General features: G+C 41.3%; 1 protein-coding gene across 3 annotated transcripts in view; it reads right to left on the reverse strand.

Moving 5' to 3' along the window:
- Window positions 1-14,732, reverse strand: part of foxj3 (forkhead box J3) — a 75,731-nt gene extending 60,999 nt beyond the window's left edge. Inside the window, exon 1 of one of the 3 annotated variants that reach the window (XM_051414332.1) lies at window positions 14,402-14,732. The gene's annotated coding sequence lies outside the window, so the exon portion shown is untranslated. The remainder of the gene's footprint in view (window positions 1-14,401) is intronic. The other 2 variants (XM_051414330.1, XM_051414331.1) reach the window with 2 other exon arrangements.
- Between the last annotated feature and the right edge of the window lie 558 nt (window positions 14,733-15,290).

Genomic DNA, 15,290 nt, shown 5'->3' on the forward strand with positions numbered 1-15,290 from the left:
CCAAAACCCAAAGATAATTAGTTTACCTTAATATATCACATCAACTTAACTAGAAAAGCAGCTAACTAATTGATTTAATCGACTAATTCCCGATGAATTGTGACAGATATTCAACTTTCTAGTGGTCCAAAAACAGTGTGGAGTTTGTAGTCCTGGATATGCTTTTCCAGTCACAACACAAAACACAAGCCTTAGACTACTACAGTACACCTGTGTATTCGGCATTCATTCAGACAGCAAAGAAAACACTGGTTGTCACTTGCTACTTCCTCTTTCTGGTATTTTCCTTTTCCACCTCTGCACTACATCTCCTATCCAACATATGTAACACAACAGTGCATTACCAGGAAAACCAAAATCACTCTGTTGTTGTCTCAGACAAAGCTTTTTAATCCATTATCAGTCTCATTTGCCTAATCTTCATGGTTCTTGAAATGTGGTGTCAAATGCACGTAAGGATTCGGAGTTACTTCCTGACTTTTAGTCTCTGGAGCTAACAGAAACTGTGTCTATTTGGGCGCAGAAAAAAAAAAAAACTACTGTGCCCCTGAATAGTTAAAGACCCCATAACATATTGTAGGTCTCAGCTTATGTGAAGTGGCTGTTAACCTCGAATCGATCTGCAGAGCTCATCAAAAGTCTTGAGTGCTTTACATTATTGGATGGAGACAGAAGCCAAACCACCCCAACATTGACTGGGGATTTAATTCTTTATGAGTGAATAAAATCACATTCACATAGCTATTGGACAGCACGGCACAGACTAATGGGGTTTACGACAGACTGCAGTGTGGAGGCAGGTGAAATATTCCTGCTGCACTTCGGTCAAATCGCCAATAGCACTGTATTTACCCACCTTCATAAATCATAAGATCGAATATCCAGTTTATGGAAGGCTAAAGAATATACAGAGGGAAAACTGAATCAATCCTGTGATTGTATCTTGAAACTATTAGTGCGATCTTTTGTATCAGAAGATACCGTCACTCAAAATGTTTTGTTGCTATGATGAGTTAACTTGTTACCTCTTGGTAGTAAACTGTAAAAACATTCCCAAACCTGGGAATTACATTGACAACACGCATTTTAAGATGCTACAGCCGAATCCATACAAAAGCCTTGTTACATTTGCCAACAGTGTTGATAATGATGCACTCTTTTTTTTTTTCTTCACACCACGTCTTGCTGGTGTAAAAGATAAGGCTAATTAACGTGGCACCATTTGCATCTTTACCACGATGTATCAGCAGCGAAGGGAAGAAAGCAGCCGCAGCGGGCTAATGAATGTTTGATTTGAGAGCGAAGACTTCCTGTCACTTCCAACGCTCCTGACATAACCCTCTCCTAAACCCCCTTAAATTCTTGTGCTCTGCTATCTGGCGCGGCTGTCGTGTCTCACCTTTTACCTCCACCTTCCCTTTCTCCACTTTAAATTCCTGAGTTCATCCCCCCCCCACCACCCCCCCCACCACACAGGCTGCGCTCATTACAGCGGATTTGCATGTCTGCTCCAGAGCAGTATGAGAGGAGATGAAACAGAACTCCCAGTGGCTGCCTCTGCAGAGCTTCACTCATCTGACAGAAAGAGCTCCACCTTGGGCCCCAGACACAGCCAGCAAACAAATGCAGGCTTCTTAAACAGGCCATACACACGCACACACACCCCTAACACACACACACACACACACACACACACACACACACACACACACACACACACACATACACACACACACACACACACACACACACACACACACACACACACACACACACACACACAGATACTTCAACAGAAAGAATTTACACTGCACAGTATTCATGTTTAAATATATCTATATGCAGGAAATAAATTGAAAAACAGAAGTCTACCTTGCAGTGCATTGCTCCCCTCCCAGCGCATTAACAATCAAGTCTGCTCAGCTGAGGAAGGATGAGACCACAAGTGTTACTGTGCCATCATTCTCCATTCCTACCGAGAGATCACACACCTTAAGACCGATGATCATCTTTTTTTATGTGCATGTCATGGTCTCCCAACTACTCTCTTTGATTTTATTACAGCCAGATTTATGAGACAGCTTCAGCAGGGTGATAATTCAAAAATCCAGACTTCCATCTTTCTTGATAATCAGATTATGACTAAACTCTCATAATGAGATCACTTAAGTGACTTCATCTGTTCTTCTTTTGTTCTAAGATGTAAAAACTGGTCGACCTATTGATTAGTCAATTGATGCATCACATCATTGTGTTATCTTTGGGTTTTGGCAGCTGGTTATACACAAAATGAAGACATTACCAAAATGTTGTGGGCATGTTTGACTATTTTCTGACCTTTTAATAGACTAAACAACTAATCTATTAACAAAGAATAATTGACATATTATCTATTTGCAACCCTAAAGCATAATGTGCTCGTAAAAAAATAAAAATATTTTAACCCAATATTTGTTTAACTTCATTTTCTTTTCTTTTTTTTGTTTAATAAATATTTTGATATGAATTCTGTCCATTATCGCCCGACAATTAAAAGGCAGAATTAGCAAGGGACAAGTCAATAAAGCCCCTTATTGCTGTCCTGGCCCGTGAGAAGAGCTCTAGTTTAAATAGCAAATTGAAAAAGAAATGAAATCACAAGAAAACCACAGTCCAAAAGATTTTCTACTAACTTGTGACTACAGCAATGTACAAAGCTGTTGACAAGCATGTGGGGTGCAACTGTTAAAACCTCTCTGAAAGAATTACTGACTGCCCATTTCTCTTTTATTTAATCAGTTATAAATTGTTTAAAAAGATGAGCACGTTCTGGTTGTACCACATGCTCTGTCACAACTGCAAATTTAACCACGAGAACAAGAAATGTGTCTGCTTCTTGGTCAGCGATGAGTAAGTGTCATATACTTGACTAAAAAAAAAAAAAAAGGAGCAAAACCAAAAAAGGGGGGGGAAGAGGGGAAACGTGCATGTTTCGTTTTTGGTCCTCTTTAAAATAGGTACTTTTGTTCAGGATGACTCCCATGGTGAAAGTGGTGCATCATGTGCCATGAGTCACTGTAAAGAAGAGACCCATACGTGCTCCTGACCTGACCTGTATTCTTCCCACTGACCTCAGACCTCACTTTGATAAAATAACACTAAGCCTCAATGACCTGGAAACTATGGAATATAAAAAGGTCAAATGTTGGAAAAGTTGAACTTTTATCCTGGCCATATCGCTTTGAAATATAAATCAAGGAGCACATTCTGCTGCTGGGAAAAGTCAAATTTTGAAATCCATTTATTGTGTCATATCGACAAGGAAAATCCTACTCACTCCACTCTGACTCATATGTATATGAGGGCTTACAGAGCAGACACATGTAATAAAGAGAAATTAAAAATGAGAACCTGGACATTATTTTTGTTTCAAGACTTTCAGATCCATATTCTCGGAAAGCTGCATTTTTGCGTTATTCTGCATTATTAGGATGAGAGAATATACAATTATAGACATTACATTACTACTAGGATACTGTTTTTGAACATATGCAATAAATGGGGAACAAGTGACTATTGCAAAATCAGGCACAACCAGAGTGATTTAAGGACACAACACAAAGCAAACACTGCTGGCTATTTGTACTTGGTCCCACTTCTGTCAAATTATTTTTAAGACAATCTTCTGACAAAAAACAACTACAAAGGGGTAGGGTCTCTTCGTAAAGACAAATGAACAAACGTGTAGGGTGAGATCACTGTGAAACTACAATCTGTTGCGCAAGAATAAATTACCTCAAAATGTGCTCACTGTCTGAAACCTTTTTTTTTAAACGAAGTGAAGGTGGTGACGGTGGTGGTTTGAGTGGTGCTGACGTCACAGGAACCCTAGTGTGACAACAGCAACACATAGCAACACATAGCCTACACACAACATGTGATTCCCTCTCACTCAAACTGAACGTCATGTGTAATACCTATTCATCATTTCTGAAATGCTAGAAATGAAAAAACATAGTTACCTAGGTGATTTTCTTAACAAGTGTTACAAAATAAACCTACTGTATGACATAGGATTATAGTTCAACTATTGCTAGCTTTGTAGAATTAATAAATCTTTGATCCATTGTCTATAGGTTCTCTAAAATACATTTTTTTTAATGGAGATTAACAGCATTAAAATTAAAATTTTACTTTAAACTGTTGACTGATTCATTTTTTGTGTCCATTAATGCATAGTATTCTATGTATTACAGCACTGTGAGGTATTAACCAAGTGACCACAGTGTTCATTGTAGCGCAATATATTGGGGAAAGTATAAAAATATAAAAAATAGTTTAGAAAAAAAGTTATTTTAATCTACTTTTGGCTCATATGACAATAGGCCACAATAGACACTCTGTATGCTGCAATACGGTTCACAATTACCTCAAACTACATCCTCTAAAATGAGTCACATCCCTTAAAATAGTTTCAACAAAGACTGAATATTATAACCTTCATGTAACAAGAACTCACTGCAGGACTGTTGCAGCATTAGTTTTACCTAGTGTGCATAATAAACTAAATGCACATGTCTGCTGTGTGCAAGATACTCTGCTCTCCTTTGCCTACAGACAACCGCCTCTGTGCAAAAACTAGACGGTGTGCTGCACATTCTACACCAATCGTGGCAGATCATACGACCGCAGCCAAAAGCTTGAGCTACATAAAAATGAAACACACAATAGAAACCTACTGATATCAGGATTATGGTGACATCTCCAAATATGTCTCCCAAGCCTGAAATAAAACTGGACCCAAAATAAGATCCTGATCCCGGCGACAGAGATGATTCTAGTCGAGAAATACAAAAGTAGTCAGAGCAATTGCTGCAACTATATTAAATCAAATTGTATCAAGTCATATTAAATTATTGGCAGCTTTGTTTGTGAAATACAAAGGGACTCTTAACACACTTTAAGAGACACTTTGTGTCCATTGTGCAGCACTGTGTGTGACCTCGACTTGACATGCTTTTAAAAATGTGACTTTAAAATTCATTGATCCAACTTATACCATGTCCTGTGACTGAGAAACATATGTGTGCTTCTGTGCCAAATAACGTGTGGTGTCGTAGCAAATGTTTTGGTGCCGTAGCAAATGTTTTGGTGCAACCAGATTTTGTGCAGGACCCAGTAACAGAAAAATATAACTAGCACCAGCGTTGATCTGTAGCCATGCTTCTTGGTTCATTAGCAACACTGCACCAGACCACACAATCAGCAAATACAAGGACACGCTTTGTGTATAGTAGATAGGCGTGCAAGTGGACTGAGACATTTTATGCTTGGTCTTAACAAAAGCACCAGCAGGATTTCACTGAAAGCTAAATGTTTGATAAAACAAAAAAGGGAAATCAAAATGCCACAGTGGCGGTAAAAGTGGTTCACCACTGGGACCTCTTATAAAGAAGCAAAAACATGACAAAATTCATTGGAGAACAGACAAGATAAAAAAAAAAAGAGGTTTCAAAAAGGCAGTAATTTCGGATGACTAAATAGGGATTATCAGGCATAAACCCAAGCAGCAATCAGCATTAACCAAAACTTAATAATTTGTTCCTCTCCAATTATAGTCACTTTTGTCAGAGCGTCATTCAGACTTTCTTTGACTGGACTTGGCAGTCAAAAAAAAAAACAGCAGAAATCACAGCATTGCAAGCTTCCTGCAGAACTTAGCTGTAGTGTGGCTGGGCTGTACAGTACACATTAAGGCATTAAAGTCCCCTTGCTCACAGTCCCTCCCTAACCCCCCACTGTACACATCAGTAACCCCCCCCCAGCACCAAGCCTTTCAGACCAAACGCTGCCTTCTGCATCTTAATAAGAGGAGGGAAACTAGAAGGGAAGTGAAGGCATGGCAGTCTTTTAGAGGAAGCCGAATAAATGACTGAACACACACCCTGGGGCGGGCATGCCGGGGGGTTTCCAGGAGGTCGGAGCGAGCGGGGCCAATCGTGTCAAGACGAAGGCGGCAGACTAAAACAAAACTGACATATCAAAGCAGCCAAGCCTTGTAGAAGGGAAAAGAGCAGCCAAGACACCACATTCAACTGCACAGCTTGTTTCTGCTTCAATGAGAGACAACACGACCGAAAAACGGCAATTAGCGATTAAAGTGGAAATTCCATCCTCTGCAAAGCGGCATCTTTTTCCAATCAAAACCCAACTAAAACCATCAAACCATCTGAGTGATCCTATGGCCTTTGATCCCATCCTCGTTTTATTTTCAGAGGTAGGCAAACTGTAAACCATGCATTTGGGAGACTGCTTCTGTACCCAAACTTTTTCATCTCCCGTCCTAATCCACATAATATTTAAGGACCAACTGTTCAAACTTTACCTCAACAGTACAGCCAAAACTCTATCATTACCAAAACAAACCGACTAGGCCTTGAGGCGACTTTCACTGATTCATGTAGATAAATGCTTTGTCTCCATGTAGAAACCATAATCTCTGACAACCTGGATAAACTAGGACTGTGTGATACAAAATCACACAGATATTGCAGGATTATGAGTGCACTTAAATGAGTTATATTTTTAAATTGGCTTGATGAGAGCCAATGTGGCCTTAAACTCAGTTTCCTTCTAATGAGATATCAAAGCTCAACTGTTTACTATGTATCTTCTCTGCTTGTGATAATGAAGGGAATCCTCTGAGGTGGCTGCCATGCTGACACAGCCTTTAGGTGCTTAAATCCAGAAATGGGTGCATTAAGTGCATTTTAATTGACTTATATTTACCCACTGTATTGTCTTGCAAATAAAAAAGATCTTCTGGCACTCCTAGAAGACTTAAAAAGTAGGTCATTCAGTCTCCTGTGAGTCATAGATTTTGGCAGGGGACCAAGCAGAGCAGGTATGGGAGAGAGCTAGAGCTGACAGGGGCCTAATAGTATACTGATACAATTTAATCAGTGTTATAAAGATAATAAAGTTTACTTTCATCTCTGTGCATTTTGTGGTATAATGTGATATTAAGCAAATTTGGATGTTGAAGTTTAGGGAATTAAAACCAGAAAACTGGAGTGTTACACACTTAACTGTATCATAAATTTACAAACATACAGTTACATCGTAGCCAGGCCTCCTGAGGAACATTTAAGCTTAGGAACAGCATACAAATTCCACTACAGTCATTTCCATCGCACCATGTAAATTTCCTTCAGTAAGGCAGAGACAGATTTCTCACATTGCAGGTGCAGTCTCATTCCTCTCCAGAGCCGAGGCCCCGGGCATTCCTCCCAGGGCCACAGCACCTTGGCAGAGTGGCTGCCTTGTGGGGTCAGATCTGGGCCTGAGATTTCCAAACAGTTACTTTTTGAACGCGGTGAGTCATCCTGGTGAAAACAGTCAGTCATACGGCCACCAAGGGACAACCACATTTTGAGATGGTGCTGATATGCACGTCTCAGGGCCTGTGACCAACCCCAATACTTTTTTTTTTAATTCCATTGAGCAACTGGCACAGACCACGTTCCCTTTTGCCATTGAGCCCCTCCTCCAGCTAACCTCCCCGCCCTCTCATTCATCCACCCTGAGGGAGAGGCATGCAGGCCAGAGGAAGTATGACTCATCTGAGTAACAAGATGCATTCTTCTGAATTCTCTACAGACATGTTGTTTGCTAAGTGAAGAGCACAGGAGAGTATGGCGCAGAGAGAGATAAAGAAAAAGTGAGGACAGAAAAAGAAACAATAATCAAGAGACCAACTACGTGTGATGGGAAGAAAGAGGGATGGGGTGGGAATGATGGGGTAAGAGCGAGTCATCATTTGTGTGGGTTCCCTGGTCCACAGAGAGAATCCTTGGCTTCTGTTAGGGTTTTTCTGAATCACAGACAGAGACTCCAAGTACTACATCTAAGGCTAATCCATCAGGTTTCACACAGAAAAAAAAAAGCGACAAATGACGACAATAGCGAGGTTTGACATGCAATTCTGCTGAGCATGCAGAGGACTGTGACGCAGAAGAAGTGTTAAATCATCGTGTCCACCATAGCTCCTTCCCAAGTAACACCACATCTGCACAACTTGGCACTCATCCCTGCAGATCATGAGCCTCACACACCACACCACATCACAACGTCTCCAACTTCTACATGAAGCTATTTCTGGACCGGCCCACATTAACATCGTCTGAAATCACAAAACAAATGAAGGAGCTACACACAGCCTCCAGGTCTGATCAACTGACACAAGGCTGTTGACATAGGCCATGTCTTGTGATTTCACAACAAATGATCAGTCTCGCACCAGCCAGCAGAGGATGAATTTGAGTGATGTGGCAGTAAACCACGTCCTCAAGACTCCACTATTTAACCTTACTAAGCAGGCTTAGGACTGTCGACTTAATTAAACCTGACCCTTTCTGACTTTCCTCTCCGAGTCTCCAGATTGTTGTGAGAATAAAATCTTCACTGTTACTACATTGCTGCACAATAAACACACACAGTACACAGCAATAAGCCAATAAGCCTGTAAGGGACGACCATATTGCAATTTGCATTGCACACTTCCTTTAAGGCTACTAATACTGCAGTAAACAGGAAAATACATTTTACAAAAGAGATTATGACACCAAACCTGACCATCTTCGGCAGGTGATTTAGAGTCTCTCTACAAGAACTTTATTCACTTTGGCTCCAGTTTGGTTACACTCCTTGGCTGTAAATTTGTGGTTGACAACGTTCATATCTCTTTGAGAGAGTCAGTATATCTAAAGTTCTGGTGAACTGTACACAACATCCAGGGATTACCTACGCTCATACACATGCACCAACCACTGCCTCACAAAGCAGTGAGATTATCATATTTAATCATGTCTGGTTTATGGCCGATTTACACTTGTCATTGCCAATGTAACACCTCTAAATTGCATAGAGTGCAGTACACAGAAAGGGAGCTGAAGGTAACATCATTTTATGAAGTTGTCCTGAAATAACAGCTCTATGGCTGCCGTTGTTTAACCAGTTACTGGGGCTACCACGCAACCATTTCCCCATTCAAAACTGACAGTTAGGCCCCATCTCTTCTATACTATAACCGTCTCGGGGTATTCTGCCGTTTTACCTAGAAGTGAATTTTGTATCTGCCACAGGAGCCACAGTAATGATTAAAACAGATACCAAATACTATGAAGAGAGCCCCGTTCTTATTACTTAAGCTTTGTCAGCTTAGCGAGCTTCTCTTACTGCACACAGCTCGAAAGTCTCCTAAGAGTGTGAATCATATAAGCATATCAATTGCTTCTACTGAGTAAAGAACAAAAAAACCTTCAGAGAAATACACTGATACTGAGAGCCTATCAAAACTCAAGGACAAAGCACACAACATGATGAATTATCAAATACTTTAGGGCATTAAAAAGTCAAACCAGACTTATTCATTTAGGACCTGGTTATTCATTGGCATCTGAGTAAGTGAAATCTCAAATGACACAGCAATGTACACTACAAACTTTTGTTAAAATGGCATTTGCACTATATTATTTTCTTTTTAATGGAGGGAATTTGTAAGCCCTGATCTTGTTTGCACATTTAACACGCTAAAACCACTAACACATATTAAATAAATTCCCCCCTCTGTGGATATCAATACAGTTACGAAACAAATTTTCCCCTGGGGATCAATAAAGTATTTCTGATTCTGATTCCGATATTAACACCGCGTCCCGTTTCTAGGCTTAAAGATAAGATCAAACCTAACACTCATAATAGACTTGCCACAAAACGTATTGGTCTTTCTGCTACCACAAGGCCGGGATGAGTCACAGAAACCACCATGCACTACAGGAGCTGCCAATCCCTCACCGACCCCCACCCCACCCTTCTCTCCTACACTTTCTAAACTTACCCAGCAAGCTCTAGTGTGAGTAGTTACAGTGGTTCCCCTGCAGAGAGAGGCGCCCTGTTTAGTCAGACTAGGGAAATAAATGGCTAAACACTTTCAGATAAAACATGTATCTGAGCAAATGTGCCAATAATATTAGGCAACGAACTAGTTGAATTAAACATCACATGCTCCCCTCACTAATTCATGTCCGCATCCAACTCCAACCCAGGACGTGAATTGGAGCATATAGGACTAGTTCACTGACAGATTCAACTCAATAGACTGGGAGGAGGTGGGATGAGGAGAACTAGGCAGTGTATTGCTGGATGAATAAAAAATGAAAGTGTAGTGCTTCAGTAAATTCTCTCTCTCTCCATCCCGTGCGGAGGGTGGCGATGGGGGGGGGTAGAGGCTCGTTTGAAAACTGAACCAGTGCTGCATTCCCACATCCACCCATATCCAGCGAGGGGCTCTTTAAAAATTCATTAATTTACAGCAAAAATAGATTAAAGCACCCAGCTGAGCAAAACTCAAAATTTGGCTCCTGAATAACATTAATGATAAAACATCTCCCTCAAGCTCAGGGGGTTTTGCCTGAAGAAACAGTGCTGGCTTTTTTCACCTTACAGCACCTTGAGAATAATTTATTTTCAATCATTACTAAAATAATGCATTTCTAATTGTCATTTTTAATTACGCCTTTCTTCGGGTGAAAAAAAGAAAAAAGGAGCTATGCAAAAACCTGCATAAACTAATTAAAATCCATCCAAGGATCTGCCATTCCCATGATGCCATGCCAATGTCATTCTATTCACCATTTGATATCTCAGCTACAGAGACTCAATGACAGCTGCTCCAGGCCCCAAAAAACGGCTAGAACTGCAGTTACAGTAATTGCTCTGGCCAGCACTAAATGAGGTTCACTTAAGTGCAATTATCCCCCTCTGATCTCTCACATAAAGAGACTTCTTTAACATGGAGAAGTGGGCTCACACAATGTGACTGCAAACAAGATTCAAATTGGAATCAGGGAGGCATTTCCAGCAGATGAATGGCTTCATAGCTCATCTGCATTCTAGTGATGCAAGGCGTTGCTAATGAAGACTGAGCCAGTCCCTTCTCACCACCACAGCTTCCATGAGAGAAAAACTTCACACTGGATATAAGCAGAGTACGGGGAGAAATTTCTAACAAAACCGTCCAGTCATTTGGCCTGAGATGCATTAAGATGACAGCCGAGCCTCCACGCAGAGTAAACAGCTGTTTAAAAAAAAAAAAAAGAAGATTCTGGTTTTTTCTTGCCCAATCCAAGGTGAAAAACTCACTGAAGGACAAGATGATGGGCGATGAAGTGAAGAGAAAGAAACTCCAACCTAAAATAACTTTAACTCTGAGAGCAGAGAGGAATTGAAACAAGCCCACTTTGGATTCAGACCAAATATAAGTCATCATAAAAATACTAAACACAGGGCCTTTGACCAACAGCATCACCACTACACCATGCCAAAAAACTATATCAGCCGTCCTCATGAATAAATTGCCATCTGCCAATCGCATAACACAATAGGTTTTCAGCCTGAGGGGTAAGATGTGGCCGTCTAATAGGGGTTGCTACAGAGGGTACCTGTTGGGTGCTGTCCAACTAAACAGGGTGGTGAGGAGGGGGCCTGTGATGGGCATTCATGTTGCCACAGGCTCAACTACCACCAGGAGTCTGATAACTGCATCTCACGGATGGCCATTTGAATAATCACTTCAACAAGGGGAGAAATTAAAAAGCCTCTCAGTGAGACGGGGCTAGGCACAGGGCCACATCCTGAATTCCAAATGAGGAGCTTGTATTCAAAAAGTAGGAACCTGTTCTAAATTCACTCCACTATTCTGGCTCACTGACCCTTGACATCTATCCAAATTAGCCCCATATCATGCCATTATTCTCTTTAATCTATTAAATTATACACTATCACCCCGAAGCTGAACATTATCTGAGACACAATGATGAAATGTCAATATTTATTTACACGTAGTTACTTCATGTGCCTTGTCTCTTACAGACGATGACAAAGTCATTTCGATAAACGAATGTGCTACCGGTGTCATACACACACAGATCACAAGAGGACCTTGGAGAGGCAGGTGTCGTGTCTTTAAACCATTAGGCAATAGTCTGCTACAGGCTGAAACCACCATTAAAGAGAAGCTGCATCACATCCTCCCATTCACACTTCTAAATGGTTACTGTGTGAATAAACAGATCTGTAATCTTCTCTATACTTTCTATCTATACTTGTCCATTCATCAAACCCTTGAGGTAGTTTTAGAGAAGGGATCAATAAAATCCTCTGCTCGGTGTGATTTGAGGTAAAATAGCAAACAAACAAAGAGGTCATATTGCTAAAAACACCTATAAATCATCAAAAAACATGCATAAACTGTAGCCATTCAGTCTGAACTAAACTGAATAACCACATCACTTATAAACTAACAGAATTTGATGGATGGTACAAGTAGCGCTCTAAGGAACCAATTTTACAATGTGTGTGCCGTGATTCATGTCTGCACACAATCTATAAAAAGCATGCATTGACTGCACTCTAGGTCTATTCTTTTAACAGCGAAATGTCATTTCAGCTGTCTATGCAAATTATTCTGATGCCGTATTTCAAATAGTTTTGAATTGACATAAAGTTATTGCACATTAAAAACACCCACTCTTTCTTAAAAGCTGAATTCTATAAACGGCATCAAGGATCAAAGTATTTCTCACAAAGGAGTTAAGATGTCGTTCGGTTTTAGATTGAGCTAGGGACACTGACATAAAACGCAATTAACATAAACTGCACATCCAGCCTCTTTAGTACAGTTTCTTGAAAAAAACAGAGCAAGGACGATCCTCAGAAGGACAAATACGAATTTCTAAACAATATGACAGTTTCACCTACTCTGGCTCTGCTTACCTGGACGGCATAACATCAAAAACACCATGTGTCCTCTAAAGCTGCATGCACAGATAGCCTCGATCCAGACAGCTCGCTGTAGGCCTGCTATTTAAAGGATGGGTGATTAAGAAGCAAACCAGGTCTGACCTTTGATTGTGGGTGCTGACTAACGCTATGGGCATTTTGTTAGTTGGAGCAGAAGGTCTGGCAGGGTTGGGATGTTCTAGGGGAATTTATAGTGTTTTGTTTTAGTCATAAATTCAACCTCTTTGCTGGGTTTGAGACAGAATAAACTTAAGCATGTGAGTATATGATGACCAGTTAATCATTTGCACCTCTATCAATAAAAACGACTACGTGACTTCATTGATAAAAACTTACACAAGTGGACAGCGGGGCAAATTAAGAGTTCAGTCCATCCATCCTCTAATAAAAAAAAAAAAAAGGCCCGTCAGGATGAAAGCAAGGGCACAGTTTTGAATACAGCTGCACGCACATGCCACAGCTGTTTACTTTAAACTCGTAGCATTAACTAATCAGTGTCTGTCCGTCCTTTGCGATCACACACACCAACTGGTGCAAAACATCAAAGCCAAGAGGAGCATGCCCCGAGAAATGTCTTGCAACACAGGACCAAATACTTGAACTGCAACGCCGCCGGTGCCATCTCAGGACAATCAGCAAGGGTAATACCACCACCAGAGGCAAGAAGGCAGCCCCAAGATCAAGTTCAGTGGCATATAAAAAAAAAAAGGAAAACACACCTGAAACATGCTTTGCACTTGTTGATTGTCCAGCCACATGACAAACCTGCTTACCCTCTCGTTACAGGTCGACTGTGTTGGGTTTTTTTTTACATACATAGGATCATTATTTTCTTACAGGAATTTATTAGCCGCCTGAGAAACAAGACGATTGACAGACGAGAAAAACACACTGCAACAGCTGTGAGTCAAATACCATCAGAGCACGCAGGAAAGCCAAATGACACTGGGTTCATACACACACACACACACACACACACACACACACACACACACACACACACACACACACTTCATGCTGGACACACAACGTCTCACATACCAAACAGCTAGCTAACGATAGCTGTTTGGAGGGCTGTGATAGGTCATTATATCCACCTAATGCGAGGTAAAAAAACCCCGCACACACCTCGTCCTGGCCCCGGAGAAAGCACCGACAGCGCTCAGCTAAAGTTAGCTGGCTACCAAAAAACCTGGCTAGCTAGCTGTCAAAGTTGCCCTGTCAGTTGTCACCGGTTGCACGGCGGTTGCTAACGCAGGCTAACGCAAGAGCTGTCAACTTGTGAGAGTTAGAGCAAACACAAACCGGGCTCGTACTAACGCTGACTGCGGGGGAAACACGCACTGCTTTCTCTCAGAAGAAGAGAATTTTTTTTTTTTTTTTTTTTTTTTTTTTTTTTTAAAGGTGTCCCCGCACGCCCAGCCACAGCGAGCGGGGAGCCGTGTGTCAGGGCCTGTTCACCGGGCTCAATCCCCAGAACTTCAGTGCAGCTCACTTCCCCGTTAAAGTCGTCCATTTCGTGGGCCTTAGTTCAACTTCCATGCCCGTGTAGCTCACTTACTCTGGGTGAAAGCTGCTGTGACGGTGGCGCTCTGTAATCCTGACGGTAGTTTTCAGAGTAACTGCCCCCTCCCCTTCTTTCCACCTCCTCTTCTTCAGCTGGCAGAGGCTCCCCAGGAGTGTCCCGTGCTCTCGGCGGTATCGTCCTGTGCAAAGAGCCGGCCGTAGTCGTGGCTTCGCCGGTGTGCCCGCGGTGCCGTGGCGTCCCTCCTCAGCTTCTCTCCGCCTTCTCCCGTTCGCCTTTCTCTCGGCGGCCGAGACAACATCCGGGACTCTCCCCCGTTTGGGTTAAGTGCCCGGAACTACTTTCACAAACGACGCACGCACATGAAGGTTTTTTTTTTCTTTTCTTTTTTTCTGTCTGTCTCTCTCACCACCCCTGCCGCCACAGAAACTAGCGCGCGGTCAAATACACAAGCCCGCAGTGGAAACAGCAGCGGGTACACACCTAACGTATGACCTTAGCCTCGTCAATCAATTGATCAGGAAATCAGCTTTATTTGGAGAGCATTGCGAGCGGATGAAAACACTAAAATGTTCTTATTGGCGTAAGACTAAAACACAGGAGGTGAGAAGACATGAGTAATAAGACATAAAGTCCGGATCATAGAATAAAAAGCAGAAGAAAGCAAGATAGTCCACGTGTCTGATAAGTCATCTTTTATAAGTTTATTTATTAAAGTGTAATAAAATATGTACTAATGCTTTAAAATAATAATAATAATAATAATAATAATAATAATAATAATAATAAAGAAGCTTTGGGTTGCCAGGTTGTGGAAAAATCCCATTGACTGTGTGTGTGTGTGTATAAATATATGCTTGTGTGGTTCACACTTTGTAATAGGTCTGCAGTTATATGTTAATATGTTGTTAATAAATTGATTTGG

This window comes from Dicentrarchus labrax, unplaced genomic scaffold (assembly GCF_905237075.1).
Source record: "Dicentrarchus labrax unplaced genomic scaffold, dlabrax2021, whole genome shotgun sequence".
Lineage (NCBI taxonomy): Eukaryota > Metazoa > Chordata > Actinopteri > Moronidae > Dicentrarchus > Dicentrarchus labrax.